Below are 18,842 nucleotides of genomic sequence, written 5' to 3' on the forward strand. Positions count from 1 at the left end.
AGCATTTATCCCGAAACAAGCAAAACAGTTTCATCAAAAAGGATAAAGCAGCTGCTGTCAGCCACAGAGCAGTCAGCTGAAAATATCTCTCAAAGCTAAAGGAGCAATGATAAATATTTAGCTTTTTCAACAACAAAGGTAAATAATCTGTTCTAATTGTTTTATTTATTAGAAAGTAAGTGAATGAATAGAAGCAAAGAAAGCATTGCAAATACATCAAATTAGATACAATAAAAACTCCAAGTTGACAATAATTCAGAAAGTCATCAAGGAAAATTGGTGTTTCAATTAAACATGGACCAGCCACACTGAAATGAGGATGAGCAAGTTTCCATATATACAAGCCCACACCATATTCTGGGCTATTTACTCAGGAAAAATAATTTCCCTTGCTAACTATTTGAGCACCAATAGAAAAACAGCTGTTGTGGACTTAGAGCAGCATTTCAGTTTACTCAAAACATTATCCAGGAGAGGTAGAAGAACCTTTCAAGCCAAGAGACTTATTGCTCCAGATCCTTCAAAACCACACAGTTGTGCAAATTCACAGGCAGTTTCATGTCACTGAAAATTTCTCAATCTTGGATGCCAATTTTAGTGTCCATATATGCACAAGTCAAAGGCCAAAGCCACCTGGTGACTGTCACTGAAGCAGAACCTCCACTCCCCAAACCCAGCTCAGTGGTCCAATCATTTGGGCTCTCAACCACACAATGTTCACAAAGCTGATTTTCAGAAGGCAAGTCCACAAGGTAATTTTAGGATCTCATCTTAGTCTTTCAGGAACAAATTCACTAGCTATCAACAACTTGTATTTATATAGCGCCTTTAACGTAGTCAAACATCCCAATGCGCTTCACAGGAGTGTTAATAAAATAAATTTGACACCAAGCCACAAGAAGAAATTTCAGTAGTTAGGTTTGAGGGAGCATCTTAAAAGGAAGAAAGAGGGGGTAGAGAAATGATGGGGTTTCAGCAAGGAGTTTGAGCTTAGGGCCCAAACAGCTGAAGGCACGGCCACCAATGGTTGAGCAATTATAATCAGGGATGCTCAAGAGGGCAGAATTTGAGGAGCACAGATATCTCAGGAGGGGACAGAGATAGGGAAGGGCAAAGCCATGGAGGGATTTGTAAACAAGGATGAGAATTCTGAAATTGAAGCATTGCTTAACCAGGAGTCAATGTAGGTCAGCAAGCACAGATGAGTGGGACTATTTCCCCTCAAGCAACATTTCCTTTAATGTTCACTTTGTATGCCAGTTAAAACAACTGCAGCAAGGGAACTTATTACATGCTGCAACAGCTTCATCTCTGCAATTCCCCCACACAACGTTCTCTTTCTCTGCTATCCTCAGGCAGATGTCAAGCAGTGAGACACCACAGAGAAAAGCACCTTGGGCCACCTTAACAATTGGCTCCAGAGCAACGCTAACAAGAGGTGGCAAAAATTACCTAATCCAGACAGTATTAGACCAAAGTAGCCCAAGAGGGTAGAGCTTTGCATTTATATAGCACTACATTATCTCAATGAAATACTTTGAAGTGCAGCCATTTTGCACACAGCAAGATTCCAATCATTAATGAGATGAGCCACTGGCTAATCAGTTTTTGGCAGGTTGAGCGAAATATGTCAGCAAAGATACCAAAACTTTCTACTCTTCAGTATGCCATGGAATCTTTAACAACTTGAGCTACCAGGCCAGGCAGTTGGGCTGCTATAGGTCACATCTGGAGTCTCCAGTCACTCAGCATTGGAGTATCAGCAGAGATTTATTTACTCAAATCTTGTGTAGGTTTTGAAACAACCTTTTGATCAATGAGTGTTCGAGCAATTCAAGGCTCTTTTTTTTTACAAAAATAGTCATTTTCAAGTTAGAGTAGAAGACTAAAAGCAGCTGATCCTTGGTTAAGTTGATTAGCAATTTACTTGTTTCTAGAAATGTTTTACAAATAATTTGTTTGATTAACAAAGTCTAATTATTCACAGAACAATCTTATTACTAGATGCTAAAATCAGATGTGCTTTTTCCCCAGTAATCCAAACATATCTTAAAAAATGTAACACCTGCAAAAAGCTTCCATTACCACCCTCATGAAAAATATTAAACATACACATTTATTAAATCTATTAATCCTCACACCTAACTAGACAAGAATTAGCTGTTGGGCCATTCTGATTAGCCAGGTTTTCTATTGCTGGATCAGTTGCAGATGACAAGATTATAACCGAACTAAGTCACAGTTTCTCAGCCGTGCGGCAAAAACAAATACAGAACTGCATTCAATTTGAGAAACAATCAGCGACCATCCACTCAGATCAAAGCAGAAAGAGTCTTATAGTAAATTCGCGTCACCCTCTCGCCTCCCTGAAAGGCCAACTAGTAACTTTCTGCGATATTTAATACTCCAGGAACCCCTTTTTAAAATAGTCAGGCCAGTAGTCAAAACGCACAACAGGAAGAACTACAAGCCTGCCGTGAACAGCGGTTTTAAGCCGATTTGCAGGTTCTGTGGGTGGCTTTGGAAGAGTATCAATGAGTTTTAAATTGCAGCCGCGACAACGAGAACAAAAGGGACACAATTTTAAAGCCAGACTGCTGCGGGTCTCCTCATTGACCGGCACGGACACGATGGGTCGAACGGTGCCGTACTTTGTCTGATTGGCCCTCCCTTTCCTCAGCGATCTGCCGCTCCAGCAGCCTCCGCCACGTGTTGTTGGGGAGGGACGGGCAGGATCTGTCGCCTGGTCCCTGGCGCCCAGAAAGAGAGGGGGGGGGGGGGTCTGTCCCGACCCCCACAGAAAAGGGGGTCCCTACTCCATCCAGAGGGGCTCTGTGCCCCCATCCCCAGAAGGGGGGTCTATCCCGAACCCCCCATTCTTCTCTTTCTCTCTCCTCCTCCACCCCCCCCCCCAAGAGAGGAGGGGGTCCCTACCCCCATCCAGAAAGGGTCTCCGCCCTCTCCCCCACCCAGGAAGAGTGGGGTCCCTACCCCATCCCCCCAGAGGGAAAAGGGGGTCTCTAGCCCACCGAGGGGCTGTCCCCCCCCCATCCCCAGAGAGAAAAGGGGGTCCCTAGCCCATCCCCAGAAATGGGGTCTATCCCAAAACCCTCCCCATCTCTTTTCCCCCACCCCCCCCCGAGAGAAGAGGGGGTCCCTACCCATCCAGAAAGGGTCTCTGCCCCCCCCCCCCCAGAGAGAGTGGGGTCCCTACCCCATCCCCCCAGAGGGAAAAGGGTGTCCCTAGCCCACCCAGAGAGGGGCTGTCCCCCCATCCCCAGAAAGGAGGGTCTCTGTTCCCCCCCCCCACCCAAATCGCCAGAGAAGGGGTCTGTCATCTGGGTCCTAACCCCTACACCGTGAGACGGTCTGCCCCACACCCAGAGGAGGGGGTCTGTCATCTCTTCTCACCTACCCCCGGCACATAGGTCCTCCCCCCTCGAGAGCCCCAGGCTCGCTCCCCGCCCTCCTCCCCTTCGGGGCCTCTGTCACCCCCCCCCCCCCACCCACCCAAGGGGGGTTAGGGGGATCTCCCGCTGAAAGGCGGTCCGCCCCGCACAACAATGAGCGTGGGGTGGGGGGGGGGGGCGATGCGTGCTTCGGCCTACGGCTGGGGGTAAAGTGCGACACGAGCGGGTACGCGAGGCCCCGGCTAGAATGGTGGGTGGGAAGAAAGGCAGGCGGCCGCATTCCCCCCCAAAACCGGGGCACCGCGGTGTGAGGATTCATCCCGGGCCTCCCCTCCCCTCCCTCATGGCAGCGCTCCCTCACACACACACCAACACACACGCGCGCCGTGCCCCCGAGAGGCCGCGGTGTGTGTGAGGGGGAGCCCGGGACTCGGAGGGCGAGGAGTGTGGGGGGGGGGGGGGGGGGTGAAGCCTGCGGCCTGAGGCGGGGGGGGGGGGGTAGCCGCTATTTCCCCCCCACTTTCCCCCTCACACACACCGGGTTTTCCCTCACACAGCGCGGGGAGTGACTCTAATCCCCTTCCACCCCCCCCGCTCCTTCCCTTTCCCTCTCCCGCCGCGGGCCCTCAGTCGCTCCAGGGACTGTCACCTCACGGTCAGGGGGGGGAAAGCTGCCGTCGACGGCCGCCGCCGCCGCTTATTGTCCGCCCGCTTACCGGAGGCGCGGGTGCTGCTGCGCGAGCTGCTCTCCGATGGCGCTAAAGGAAGAAGAAGGCGCCGATTGGCTAGATTTAACAAGGCGGGGGGAGCGCGCCGCCGCCGCCGCCCCGCCCCCCCGCCTTGCGTGCGTGCGCGCCTTCTAACTCACCCCCCCCCCCGCCCGTGCGTGCGCGCGCTCCCGTCCCCAGCCGTGTGTGTGTGTGAGGGGGCGTGGGCGTGCGTGCTCCCGCGCCACCCTGGTGTGTGTGCCTGTGCGCGCGCGCTCACGCTCTTTTTCCCCCCCACCATGTGCTCCTGCCTGTGCCCCTGCGCGATGACGTCAACACGCAGCCTGGGGGTTGGGGGGAGCTGCACATAACTGTCAATCAAGCTACTGCCCCGCCCCTCCCCTCAACCAGGAGCTGTCAAAACTCCCTCACTGGGTCATCCTGTGGGGTACAAGTTATGCTGCAGCTGTACAAAACCCTGGTTAGACTACACCTGAAGTATTGTGAGCAGCACACCCAAGGAAGGATATATTAAGACCTAAAAATAACACTTGAATTCATTATAGGCAGTCCTTTACAATGAGTCCTTAGGTGGCTAAACAGTCCAATACGAGAACCACAGTCCCTGTCACAGGTGCTCAGTCAGCGACGAGACTCGAGGTGCTCAGCGCCCTCCCGGATACACTTCCTCCACTTAGGGTGGTCTTTGGCCAGGGACTCCCAGGTGTCAGTGGGGATGTTGCACTTTATCTGGGAGGCTTTGAGGGTGTCCTTGTAACGTTTTCTCTGTCCATCTTTGGCTCGTTTGCCGTGAAGGAGTTCCGAGTAGAGCACTTGCTTTGGGAGTCTCGTGTCTGGCATGCGGACAATGTGGCCTGCCCAGCGGAGCTGATCAAATGTGGTCAGTGTTTCAACGCTGAAGATGTTGGCATTAATGAGGACACTGACGTTGATGCGTTTGTCCTCCCAGGGGATTTGTACGATTTTGTGGAGACATTGTTGGTGGTATTTCTCTAGTGACTTGAGGTGTCTACTGTACATGGTCCATGTCTCTGAGCCATACAGGAGGGCGGATATTACGACAGCCCTGTAGACCATGAGCTTGGAGGTGTATATATATATATATATATAGCGCCTTTCACGACCACCAGACATCTCAAAGCGCTTTACAGCCAATGAAATACTTTTGGAGAGTAGTCACTATTGTAATAGAAACATAGAAAATAGGTGCAGGAGTAGGCCATTCGGCCCTTCTAGCCTGCACTGCCATTCAATGAGTTCATGGCTGAACATGCAACTTCAGTACCCCATTCCTGCTTTCTCACCATACCCTTGATCCCCTTAGTAGTAAGGACTACATCTAACTCTTTTTTGAATATATTTAGTGAATTGGCCTCAACTACTTTCTGTGGTAGAGAATTCCACAGGTTCACCACTCTCTGGGTGAAGAAGTTTCTCCTCATCTCGGTCCTAAATGGCTTACCCCTTATCCTTAGACTGTAACCCCTGGTTCTGGACTTCCCCAACATTGGGAACATTCTTCCTGCATCTAACCTGTCTAAACCCATCAGAAGTTTAAGAGTTTCTATGAGATCCCCTCTCATTCTTCTGAACTCCAGTGAATACAAGCCCAGTTGATCCAGTCTTTCTTGATAGGTCAGTCCCGCCATCCCGGGAATCAGTCTCGTGAACCTTCGCTGCACTCCCTCAATAGCAAGAATGTCCTTCCTCAGGTTAAGAGACCAAAACTGTACACAATACTCCAGGTGTGGCCTCACTAAGGCCCTGTACAACTGTAACAACACCTCCCTGCCCCTGTACTCAAATCCCCTCGCTATGAAGGCCAACATGCCATTTGCTTTCTTAATCACCTGCTGTACCTGCATGCCAACCTTCAATGACTGATGTACCATGACACCCAGGTCTCGTTGCACCTCCCCTTTTCCTAATCTGTCACCATTCAGATAATAGTCTGTCTCTCTGTTTTTACCACCAAAGTGGATAACCTCACATTTATCCACATTATAATTCATCTGCCATGCATTTGCCCACTCACCTAACCTATCCAAGTCGCTCTGCAGCCTCCTCGCAGCTCATACTGCCACCTAACTTAGTGTCATCCGCAAATTTGGAGATACTACATTTAATCCCCTCGTCTAAATCATTAATGTACAGTGTAAACAGCTGGGGCCCCAGCACATAACCTTGCGGTACCCCACTAGTCACCGCCTGCCATTCTGAAAAGTACCCATTTACTCCTACTCTTTGCTTCCTGTCTGACAACCAGTTCGCAATCCATGTCAGCACACTACCCCCAATCCCATGTGCTTTAACTTTGCACATTAATCTTTTGTGTGGGACCTTGTCGAAAGCCTTCTGAAAGTCCAAATAAACCACATCAACTGGTTCTCCCTTGTCCACTCTACTGGAAACATCCTCAAAAAATTCCAGAAGATTTGTCAAGCATGATTTCCCTTTCACAAATCCATGTTGACTTGGACCTATCATGTCACCTCTTTCCAAATGCGCTGCTATGACATCCTTAATAATTGATTCCATCATCTTACCCACTACCGATGTCAGGCTTACCGGTCTATAATTCCCTGTTTTCTCTCTCCCTCCTTTTTTTTAAAAAGTGGGGTTACATTGGCTACCCTCCACTTGATAGGAACTGATCCAGAGTCAATGGAATGTTGGAAAATGACTGTCAATGCATCCGCTATTTCCAAGGCTACCTCCTTAAGTACTCTGGGATGCAGTCCATCAGGCCCTGGGGATTTATCGGCCTTCAATCCCATTAATTTCCCCAACACAATTTCCCGACTAATAAGGATTTCCCTCAGTTCCTCCTCCTTACTAGACCCTCTGACCCCTCTTATATCCGGAAGGTTGTTAGTGTCCTCCTTAGTGAATACCGAACCAAAGTACTTGTTCAATTGGTCTGCCATTTCTTTGTTCCCCGTTATGACTTCCCCTGATTCTGACTGCAGGGGACCTACGTTTGTCTTTACTAACCTTTTTCTCTTTACATATCTATAGAAACTTTTGCAATCCGTCTTAATGTTCCCTGCAAGCTTCTTCTCGTACTCCATTTTCCCTGCCCTAATCAAACCCTTTGTCCTCCTCTGCTGAGTTCTAAATTTCTCCCAGTCTCCGGGTTCACTGCTATTTCTGGCCAATTTGTATGCCACTTCCTTGGCTTTAATACTATCCCTGATTTCCCTTGATAGCCATGGTTGAGCCACCTTCTCTTTTTTATTTTTACGACAGACAGGAATGTACAATTGTTGTAGTTCATCCATGCGGTCTCTAAATGTCTGCCATTGCCCATCCACAGTCAACCCCTTAAGTATCATTCGCCAATCAATCCTAGCTAATTCACGCCTCATACCTTCAAAGTTACCCTTCTTTAAGTTCTGGACCATGGTCTCTGAATTAACTTTTTCATTCTCCATCCTAATGCAGAACTCCACCATATTATGGTCACTCTTCCCCAAGGGGCCTCGCACAACGGTATTGCTAATTAATCCTCTCTCATTACACAACACCCAGTCTAAGATGGCCTCCCCCCTAGTTGGTTCCTCGACATATTGGTCTAGAAAACCATCCCTTATGCACTCCAGGAAATCCTCCTCCACCGTATTGCTTTCAGTTTGGTTAGCCCAATCTATGTGCATATTAAAGTCACCCATTATAACTGCTGCACCCTTATTGCATGCACCCCTAATTTCCTGTTTGATGCCCTCCCCAACATTACTACTACTGTTTGGAGGTCTGTACACAACTGCCACTAATGATTTTTGCCCTTTGGTATTCTGTAGTTCTACCCATATAGATTCCACATCATCCAAGCTAATGTCCATTCTAACTATTGCATTAATCTTTTCTTTAACTAGCAATGCTACCCCACCTCCTTTTCCTTTTATTCTATCCTTCCTGAATGTTGAATACCCCTGGATGTTGAGTTCCCAGCCCTGATCATCCTGGAGCCACGTCTCCGTAATCCCAATCACATCATATTTGTTAACATCTATTTGCACAGTTAATTCATCCACCTTATTACGGATACTCCTTGCATTAAGACACAAAGCCTTCAGGCTTGTTTTTTTAACACCCTTTGTCCTTTTAGAATTTTGCTGTACAGTGGCCCTTTTTGACTTTTTTTGTCTTGGGTTTCTCTGCCCTCCACTTTTCCTCATCTCCTTTCTGTCTTTTGCTTTTGTCTCTTTTTTGTTTCCCTCTGTCTCCCTGCATTGATTTCCATCCCCCTGCCATATTAGTTTAACTCCTCCCCAACAGCACTAGCAAACACTCCCCCTAGGACATTGGTTCCGGTCCTGCCCAGGTGCAGACCGTCCATTTTGTACTGGTCCCACCTCCCCCAGAACCGGTTCCAATGCCCCAGGAATTTGAATCCCTCCCTGCTGCACCACTGCTCAAGCCATGTATTCATCTGAGCTATCCTGCGATTCCTACACTGACTAGCACGTGGCACTGGTAGCAACCCCGAGATTACTACTTTTGAGGTCCTACTTTTTAATTTAGCTCCTAGCTCCTTAAATTCGTTTCGTAGGACTTCATCCCTTTTTTTACCTATGTCGTTGGTACCAATGTGCACCACGACAACTGGCTGTTCTCCCTCCTTTTTTAGAATGTCCTGCACCCACTCAGAGACATCCTTGACCTTTGCACCAGGGAGGCAACATACCATCCTGGAGTCTCGGTTGCGGCCGCAGAAACGCCTATCTATTCCCCTTACAATTGAATCCCCTATCACTATCGCTCTCCCACTCTTTTTCCTCCCCTCCTGTTCAACAGAGCCAGCCACGGTGCCATGATCTTGGCTGCTGCTGCCCTCCCCTGATGAGTCATCCCCCTCAACAGTACTCAAAGCACACTGTATCTGTTTTGCAGGGGGATGACCGCAGGGGACCCTTGCACTACCTTCCTTGCACTGCTCTTCCTGCTGGTCTTCCATTCCCTATCTGGCTGTGGACCCTTCACCTGCGGTAAGACCAACTCGCTACACGTGCTACTCATGTCATTCTCAGCATCGTGGATGCTCCAGAGTGAATCCACCCTCAGCTCCAACTCCGCAACGCAGTCCGTCAGGAGCTGGAGGCGGATACACTTCCCGCACACATAGTCGTCAGGAACACTGGAGTCGTCCCTGCGTTCCCACATGGTACAGGAGGAGCATAACACGCGACCGAGCTGTCCTGTCATGACTTAACCCTTAGATAAGCAACAACAATTCTAAAGTTTACTCACTGTTATAGAAGAGAAAAAAGAAAAACTACTCACCAATCACCAGCCAATCACTTACCCCCTTGGCTGTGACGTCACCATTCTGTTTCTTTCTACTTCTTTTTTGCCTTCTCCCGGTAGCTGCACAAGTACGCCTCTCGCTGCCGCTGGGCCTTTTATAGGCCTCCGGCCCCGGACTCGCGCCTCACCAACTGCAATGTAGGAAACGGGACAGCCAATTTGCACACAAGCAAGCTCCCACAAACAGCAATGTGATAATGGCCAGATAATCTGTTATAGTGTGGTTGCTGAGGGATAAATATTGGCCAGGACACCGGAGTTAACTCCCCTGCTATTCTTCGAAATAGTGCCATGGGATCTTTTACATCCACTTGAGAGAGCAGACTGGGCCTTGGTTTAATGTCTCATCTGAAAGACGGCACCTCCCACAGCACAGCGCTCCCTCAGCACTGCACTGGGAATGTCAGCCTAGATTTTTTGGTGCTCAAGTCCCTGGATTGGGACTTGAACCCACAACCTTCAGGCCTTGGAGTTGGAGGGAGTGCAGCGTAGGTTTACTAGAATGATACCCGGTATTCAAAGGGTAAGTTACGAGGAGAGATTACACAAATTAGGGTGTATTCCTTAGAATTTTGAAGGTTAGGGGGTGATCTGATTGAAGTTTTCAGGATATTAAGGGGACAGATAGGGTAGACAGAGAGAAACTATTCCCGCTGGTTGGGGAGTCTAGAACAAGGGGGCATACGCAATCATAGGCCCCTGGAAAATCAGGACTGTAGTTTTCAGTATTTGGGGACACTGAACATTATTATATAAGAACATAAGAAATAGGAACAGGAGTAGGCCATTCGGCCCCTCGAACCTGCTCCGCCATTCAATAAGACCATGGCTGATCTGATCATGGACTCAGCTCCACTTCCCTGCTCACTCCCCATAACCCTTTACTCCCTTATCACTCAAAAATCTGTCTATCTCCGCCTTGAATATATTCAATGACCCAGCCTCCACAGCTCTCTGGGGCAGAGAATTCCACAGATTTACAACCTTTTGAGAGAAGAAATTCCTCCTCATCTCAGTTTTAAATGGGCGGCCCCTTATTCTGAGACTATGTCCCCTAGTTTTAGTTTCCCCTATGAGTGGAAATATCCTCTCTGCATCCACCTTGTCTCGTCCCCTCATTCAGGAAGGAGGTGATCACAGAGATCTGCCAGCTTATCAGGGCAGATCTACAACCTAGAAGCGGGAGGAGGACTGCACTATCCATAGAGGCCAAGGTGACTGCTGCACTTGCCTTCTATGCCTCCGGCTCCTTTCAGGCATCGATGTCCCATATGCCGCAGCATACTACACATAGCTGCATTTGGTAGGTGACTACTGCGCTGTATGCCTGCAGGGACGACCACATCAAGTTCACCATGACCGCCCAGGCAATGCGTGACAGGGCTGTGGGCTTTGAGAATTGCTGGCTTCCCCAAGGTACGCACATCGCCTTGTGAGCCCCTTTGAACGATTCAGAGGTTTACAGGAACAGGAAAGGGTTCCGCTCGCTAAACATCCAGCTGCTCTGGTCTAGAATGATACAGCACAGAAGGAGGCCATTCGGCCCATTGTGCCCGTACCGGCTCTTTAAAGGAGCTATCCAATTAGCCCCACACCCTCTGCTCTTTCCCCATAGTCCTGCAAATGTTTCCTTCTCGAGTATATATCCAATTCCCTTTTGCTTCCACCGCCCTTTCTGGCAGCGTGTTCCAGATCGTAACTTGCCGCATTAAAAGAAGAATATTGCAGCCATGGATTTCAAAATTACAACAGGGTTTTGAGAAGGTAAACAGTGAAAGGGTGTTTTCATTGGTTGGTGTTTCAGTAACAATGGGACATCAACTCAGAATTATCACTCGAATAATGAAAGGGGAAGTTACAAGAATTCTTTTTCATACAGAGTTCGTGGAACATAGAGGGGGTGAAATTGGGCTTGGTGGGCACTAAGCGTGCAATGCTGATTTGATGCCAGCGCCATTCTGAACCTCCACACTCTAGCCTACGCCCTCTCTCAATGCCGCTCAGCTGAACACAAGGCTAAGCAGCATTGAGGACCACCCCCCAGCACTATGTAAAGGGATCATCAACTACTCACAGGTCTTCTTCTGTCACATGGTAGCAGCAAAGCAAATCAAATGTCAATATCTCAGTCAGATATCCAGGCCAAAGCTTCCGGTTGTTGTGTCCTTAGATGCTCTAACAATGACTCCACAAGGCAGTGTGTTGTACTTGCACTATAGTGACCGTAGTCCTTTATTTGTTAACTCCAGAGTGAGGATCACTCCTGGTGGCCTGCCTTTCATACTAGGCCAGGCACACCTGTACAGGTAACCTACGAGTCTCCCACTGCTCTGGGGCACACCTTGATATAGGATCAACAGTGGCCATGTAAGATACATGACACCGGTGTAACAGCGGGGATATCTTGTAGGCTGCCTGCGAATTCCCTCTGAGGGCAGTGCACAGTGATGTGCTCCAGGGTCTGATTAGGAGCTCCACAGTCACATGATGGGGATGCCTTAATCATCCACCCATGGAGAAGGTGGCAGCCTCAACCGTGACCGGTTCTGAGGTGGTTGATGGTTGTCCACTGCTTGCGAGGAAGGTTTGATCCTTCAGGTTGTACTGTGGGGTCCTCGATAAGGAATCCATTCCGTATGTTGCAGATCTTCCAAGCATTTCGCCATCGGTCATCGAGGCTGAGGTTAGTTGCTGGTTCAGTTCTTCCGACTGTTGCTGCAATTCTACGAGTTTTAGGTTCTTTCCATAATTGTTTAAAATTTCAAAAGTCTACAGGAAGTGGTGTGGCAGCTGCTGAAGTACTTTCCTGCTTACTTCATGGCTTCTGCACAAACCACTTGCTCCCAGACAGGGGTGGACCAATTGGCCTTCCTCTTGCCACGGAGCATAAGTGAGAGAATGAGCAGAGGCCACGCAGAGCAGGACAAGCCGCTAGAAGAGAGAGGAGGAGGAGGGGGAGAAGGGCTCTCAGCCGGAGGCCATATCCGCCCAGGGTCTTTAGGGAGCCTACCTGAATCCCAGCGACGACCAATGCTTGAGAAGACTATGCCTCACTAAGGAGGTTGTCACTTAAATCTGCCGGCAGCAACAACCACAACTTTAGAGCAGGGCAAGGACACATTGCCGGTGGCTGCGAAGGTGACCGTGGCTGTGGACATTTGTGCGTCTGGCTCCTTCCAGGCTGCTGCTGGAGATATTAGCATCATCATGCAGTTTGCAGTGCACTGCTGCATAAAAGACGTCACTGAGGCTCTCTATGCAAAGAAAGACAGCATTATCTGATTGCCAAAGAGAAGCAGGCAGAGTGAGCACAAGGGTTTGCAAGGATTGCCCATGGTGTCATTATAGCTGGTCCCTTGAAACGAGGATAAGAACATAAGAACATAAGAAAATAAGAATTAGGAACAGGAGTAGGCCATCTAGCCCCTTGAGCCTGCTCCGCCATTCAACAAGATCATGGCTGATCTGGCCGTGTACTCAGCTCCACTTACCCGCCCGCTCCCCGTAACCTTAATTCCCTTATTGGTTAAATATCTATCTGTCTGTGATTTGAATACATTCAATGAGCTAGCCTCAACTGCTTCCTTGGGCAGATAATTCCACAGATTCACAACCCTCTGGGAGAAGAAATTCCTTCTCAACTCGGTTTTAAATTGGCTCCCCCGTATTTAAGGCTGTGCCCCCTAGTTCTAGTCTCCCGACCAGTGGAAATAACCTCTCTGCCTCTATCTTGTCTATCCCTTTCATTATTTTAAATGTTTCTATAAGATCACCCCTCATCCTTCTGAACTCCAACGAGTAAAGACCCAGTCTACTCAATCTATCATCATAAGGTAACCCCGTCATCTCCAGAATCAGCCAAGTGAATCGTCTCTGTACCCCCTCCAAAGCTAGTATATCCTTCCTTAAGAAAGGTGACCAAAACTGCATGCAGTACTCCAGGTGTGGTCTTACCAATACCCTAAACAGTTGCAGCAGGACCTCCCTGCTTTTGTACTCCATCCCTCTCGCAATGAAGGCCAACATTCCATTCACCTGCTGCACCTGCAACCTAACTTTTTGGGATTCATGCACAAGGACCCCCAGGTCCCTCTGCACCGCAGCATGTTGTAATTTCTCCCCATTCAAATAATATTCCCATTTACTGTTTTTTTTTCCAAGGTGGATGACCTCACATTTTCCGACATTGTATTCCATCTGACAAACCTTAGCCCATTTGCTTAACCTATCTAAATCTCTTTGCAGCCTCTCTGTATCCTCTACACAACCCACTTTCCCACTAATCTTTGTGTCATCTGCAAATTTTGTTACACTACACTCTGTCCCCTCTTCCAGGTCATCTATGTATATTGTAAACAGTTGTGGGCCCAGCACCGATCCCTGTGGCACACCACTAACCACCGATTTTCAACCCGAAAAGGACCCATTTATCCCGACTCTCTGCTTTCTGTTAGCTAGCCAATTCTCTATCCATGCTAATACATTTCCTCTGACTCCGCGTACCTTTATCTTCTGCAGTAACCTTTTGTGTGACACCTTATCGAATGCCTTTTGGAAATCTAAATACACCACATCCATCGGTACACCTCTATCCACCATGCTCGTTATATCCTCAAAGAATTCCAGTAAATTAGTTAAACATGATTTCTCCTTCATGAATCCATGTTGCATCTGCTTGATTGCACTATTCCTATCTAGATGTCCCGCTATTTCTTCCTTAATGATAGCTTCAAGCATTTTCCCCACTACAGATGTTAAACTAACCGGCCTATAGTTACCTGCCTTTTGTCTACCCCCTTTTTTAAACAGAGGCATTACATTAGCTGCTTTCCAATCCGTTGGTACCTCCCCAGAGTCCAGAGAATTTTGGTAGATTATAACGAATGCATCTGCTATAACTTCCGCCATCTCTTTTAATACCCTGGGATGCATTTCATCAGGACCAGGGGACTTGTCTACCTTGAGTCCCATTAGCCTGTCCAGCACTACCCCCCTAGTGATAGTGATTGTCTCAAGGTCCTCCCTTCCCACATTCCTGTGACCAGCAATTTTTGGCATGGTTTTTGTGTCTTCCACTGTGAAGACCGAAGCAAAATAATTGTTTAAGGTCTCAGCCATTTCCACATTTCCCATTATTAAATCCCCCTTCTCATCTTCTAAGGGACAACATTTACTTTAGTCACTTTTTTCCGTTTTATATATCGGTAAAAGCTTTTACTATCTGTTTTTATGTTTTGCGCAAGTTTACTTTTATAATCTATCTTTCCTTTCTTTATTGCTTTCTTAGTCATTCTTTGCTGTCGCTTAAAATTTTCCCAATCTGCTAGTTTCCCACTAACCTTGACCACCTTATACGCATTGGTCTTTAATTTGATACTCTCCTTTATTTCCTTGGTTATCCACGGCTGGTTATCCCTTCTCTTACCGCCCTTCTTTTTCACTGGAATATATTTTTGTTGAGCACTATGAAAGAGCTCCTTAAAAGTCCTCCACTGTTCCTCAATTGTGCCACCGTTTAGTCTGTGTTTCCAGTCTACTTTAGCCAACACTGCCCTCATCCCACTGTAGTCTCCTTTGTTTAAGCATAGTACGCTCGTTTGAGACACTACTTCCTCACCCTCAATCTGTATTACAAATTCAACCATACTGTGATCACTCATTCCGAGAGGATCTTTTACTTGGAGATCGTTTATTATTCCTGTCTCATTACACAGGACCAGATCTAAGATAGCTTGCTCCCTTGTAGGTTCTGTAACATACTGTTCTAAGAAACAATCCCGTATGCATTCTATGAATTCCTCCTCCAGGCTACCCCGTGCGATTTGGTTTGACCAATCGATATGTAGGTTAAAATCCCACATGATTACTGCCGTTCCTTTTTCACATGCCTCCATTATTCCCTTGATTATTTCCCGGCCCACCGTCAAGTTATTATTTGGGGGCCTATAAACTAAGCCCACCAGTGACTTTTTCCCCTTACTATCTCTAATCTCCACCCACAATGATTCAACATTTTGTTCATTAGAGCCAATATCATCTCTCACAACTGCCCTGATATCATCCTTTATTAACAGAGCTACCCCACCTCCTTTCCCTTCTTGTCTATCTTTCCGAATTGTCAGATACCCCTGTATGTTTAATTCCCAGTCTTGGCCAGCCTGCAACCACGTTTCTGTAATGGCCACCAAATCATACCCATTTGTAATGATTTGTGCCATCAACTCATTTACTTTATTTTGAATGCTGCGTGCATTTAGGTAGAATGTTTTAATACTAGTTTTTAAACCAAGATTTTTAGTTTTGACCCCTCCTGCAGCCCCTTTATATTCATACATATTGTCCCTTCCTATCACCTTGTGGTTTACACTTACCCCAGTGCTACTCTGCTCTGTTGCCTCCTGCCTTTTGCATTCTTTCTTGGGGTCCTGTTCATCTGAGCTCTCACCCACTCTAACTAGCTCAGAGCCCTCTCCTGGGTTCCGAATACTCCTTGCATTGAGGCACTGAGCTTTCATGCTTGCCTTTTTATTACACTTTGACCCTTTAGAATTTTGCTGTACAGTGGCCCTTTTTGTTTTTTGCCTTGGGTTTCTCTGCCCTCCAGATGACTTGCTTCCACGCCAAAATAGGATGAGTTCACAGATGTTTCAATGAAGGACCTAATATTCCAGATCCTGCACTACATGTTGAAGGGTGGAAGATGCCTGTGCGTGGATTTTTTTAACGTGGGGTGGCCGTTGCACACCAGCCACCACACGGGCTTGACAGAGCGAGGTCTTGGTCCAGGGGCAAGGGTTAACCAGGATGACTGGAGACCAGCTCTGCTGCACGGACCTGGTGTGCACACATATCGCAGTGTGGGCTGGCCCGTGCTGCCCCTGAGCTCTCGCCTCTTCTGGGCCACAAACTCACGCCTCCCCAGGCAGTGCATCATGCAGGTCAATGCCCGGTATCCTGGTGTCAGTCACAATGCATTCATTCTGCAGCAATCCTCTGTGCCAGCTGTATTTCAACCACCACGGCAAACCAAAGGGTGGCTACTGGGCGATAAGGGCTGACGACCTGGCTGTATTCTGCAACCCACACACACACACGTGCAGCAGGCGCTCAATGAGAGCCACAAGGAATATGATCGAGCAGACCATTGGTGTCCTATCTGCGACTCTGCTGCCTGGATCGCTCCGGATGAGCACGTCTCAAGGCCCGCTGCATGCTGCACAACCTCGCCATCATGAGGGAACAGCCCTTGCCACCAACTATCAGGCGAGAAGCTGAGGAGCAGGAGGCAAAGGAGGAGGCGGAAGAGGAGGAGGCGGAAGAGGAGGCAGAGGAGGGAGAATGGAGGTTGAAACCTAGACAGCCCCTTTGTGTCTGGGCTGTACGTGAACAGATAATTCAGGAGAGATACCAGTAACCTCAACCTTAATTCCCCATTCACCAACAGTCCCACACTCCTTACCTTGCCTCTGGCACTGACCATCACATTGTCCTCCTGCCCATAATGCAAACATAAAATCCAACACAAAAACACATTCCAATCCAAATTCATAAATTAAATGATGACATAATGCATACAAAAATAAAGTGATCACCCTTTCCTTAGTGCCTCTTCCATGGGTCTCTGCCTGTCCGAGTACTCCAACGAGATGTTGCCCCAGTGGCTGCAGCATGGGGTTGTAAGGCTGCTGACATTCAGTGGGGGGGGACTGCAGATAATCTTGGAGGGCGAGCTCAAGCAGCTCTGGGTCTAGAAGGGCCGGCTTGGGACGGCACCGCCTTGGTATGGGCGGCTGCAGCCTGGGCAGGCTGGCTAATGGGCAGCAGCAAGGGCAACGGCGGAATGGGGAGGGGTGTGTGCACCAACACTGTCATCCTGAGGGGGCAGCTTCACGCTCCACGGAGCCACTGCCCCCTCTCCCGGGGCGGCCCCTCAGCAGTCTGCTGGAGAACAGATTGCTGGACTGCTGTGACACGCTGGAAGCCCCTTTGAACACTGGTACAGCAGCAGTCTGAGTCGTTACTGCAGCACTCCATCATTATAGGCCGTCCCTCGGAATCGAGGAACACTTGCTTCCACTCTTAACATGAATCCTTAGGTTACTGAACAGTCCAATACGAGAGCCACAGTCCCTGTCACAGGTGGGACAGATAGTCGTTGAAGGAAAGGGTGGGTGGGACTGGTTTGCCGCACGCTCCTTCCGCTGCCTGCGCTTGATTTCTGCATGCTCTCAGCGACAAGACTCGAGGTGCTCAGCGCCCTCCCGGATATACTTCCTCCACTTAGGGCGGTCTTTGGCCAGGGACTCCCAGGTGTCAGTGGGGATGTTGCACTTTATCAGGGAGGCTTTGAGGGTGTCCTTGTAACGTTTCCACTACCCTCCTTTGGCTCGGTTGCTGTGAAGGAGTTCCGAGTAGAGCGCTTGCTTTGGGAGTCTCGTGTCGGGCATGCAGACAATGTGGCCCTGCCCAGCGGAGCTGATCAAGTGTGATCAGTGCTTCAATGCTGTGGATGTTGGCCTGGACGAGGTGCATCTGTCTTCAAGGGGATATGTAGGATCTTGCGGAGACATCGTTGGTGAAATTTCTCCAGCAACTTGAGGTGTCTTCTGTACATGGTCCATGTTTCTGAGCCATTCAGGAGGGCGGGTATTACTACAGCCCTGTAGACCATGAGCTTGGTGGCAGTTTTGAGGGCCTGGTCTACAAACATTCTTTTCCTCAGGCAGCCGAAGGTGGTGTTGGATCTCGTCATCAAGGCCTGCTCTTGTTGATAGGAGGCTCCCGAGATAAGGGAAGTGGTCCACGTTGTCCAGGGCCACGTCGTGGATCTTGATGACTGGGGGACAGTGCTGTGCGGTGAGGACAGGCTGGTGGAGCACCTTTGTCTTACTGATGTTTAGCGTAAGGCGCACGCTTTCGTATGCCTCAGTAAATACGTCGACTATGTCCTGGAATTCAGCCTCAGTATGTGGGCAGATGCAGGCATCGTCTCGCATACTGTAGCTCGACGACAGGGGTTGGGGTGGTCTTGGGGTGGGTGGCTGCTGCTTGTACTGCAATGGAAGCTGAGACATCGCCCATCAGATGCTGCATCATGGTGCGTTCCACAGGTGTGCTGATGGAGGTGACCAGTGTGCTCAATTCTTCAAACGACTTGCTTGCTGGTTTCTCGGGTGCCAACAGATCCTTCATTAAAGGCATATGTTTTCGAGCCACAGCTGGTCAAGAGATGGGCTCTTCTCTTGTCTGCCTTATCGTCGCCTAACCAGTCTTTGGTTACAAAGCTTTGCTGGAGCCTTTCGATAAAGTCCTCCCAATTGTCTCCCGCATTGTACTTTTCATCTGATCCGTTGTTCGCCATTCTGTGGATTCTGTAATCCCGTAACTCGTCGCCACT

General features: G+C 48.7%; 1 protein-coding gene across 3 annotated transcripts in view; it reads right to left on the minus strand.

The window, feature by feature from the left end:
• The window catches only part of nap1l1 (nucleosome assembly protein 1-like 1), a 49,905-nt gene extending 45,706 nt beyond the window's left edge, over window positions 1-4,199 (minus strand). For 2 of the 3 annotated variants that reach the window (XM_070900095.1, XM_070900096.1), the window contains exon 1: window positions 4,127-4,192. The gene's annotated coding sequence lies outside the window, so the exon portion shown is untranslated. Of the gene's footprint in view, window positions 1-4,126 lie in introns of all 3 variants that reach the window. The other variant, XM_070900097.1, reaches the window with a different exon arrangement.
• Window positions 4,200-18,842: the final 14,643 nt, after the last annotated feature.

The sequence above is a fragment of the Pristiophorus japonicus genome, chromosome 15 (assembly GCF_044704955.1).
Source record: "Pristiophorus japonicus isolate sPriJap1 chromosome 15, sPriJap1.hap1, whole genome shotgun sequence".
Classification (NCBI taxonomy): Eukaryota; Metazoa; Chordata; class Chondrichthyes; family Pristiophoridae; genus Pristiophorus; species Pristiophorus japonicus.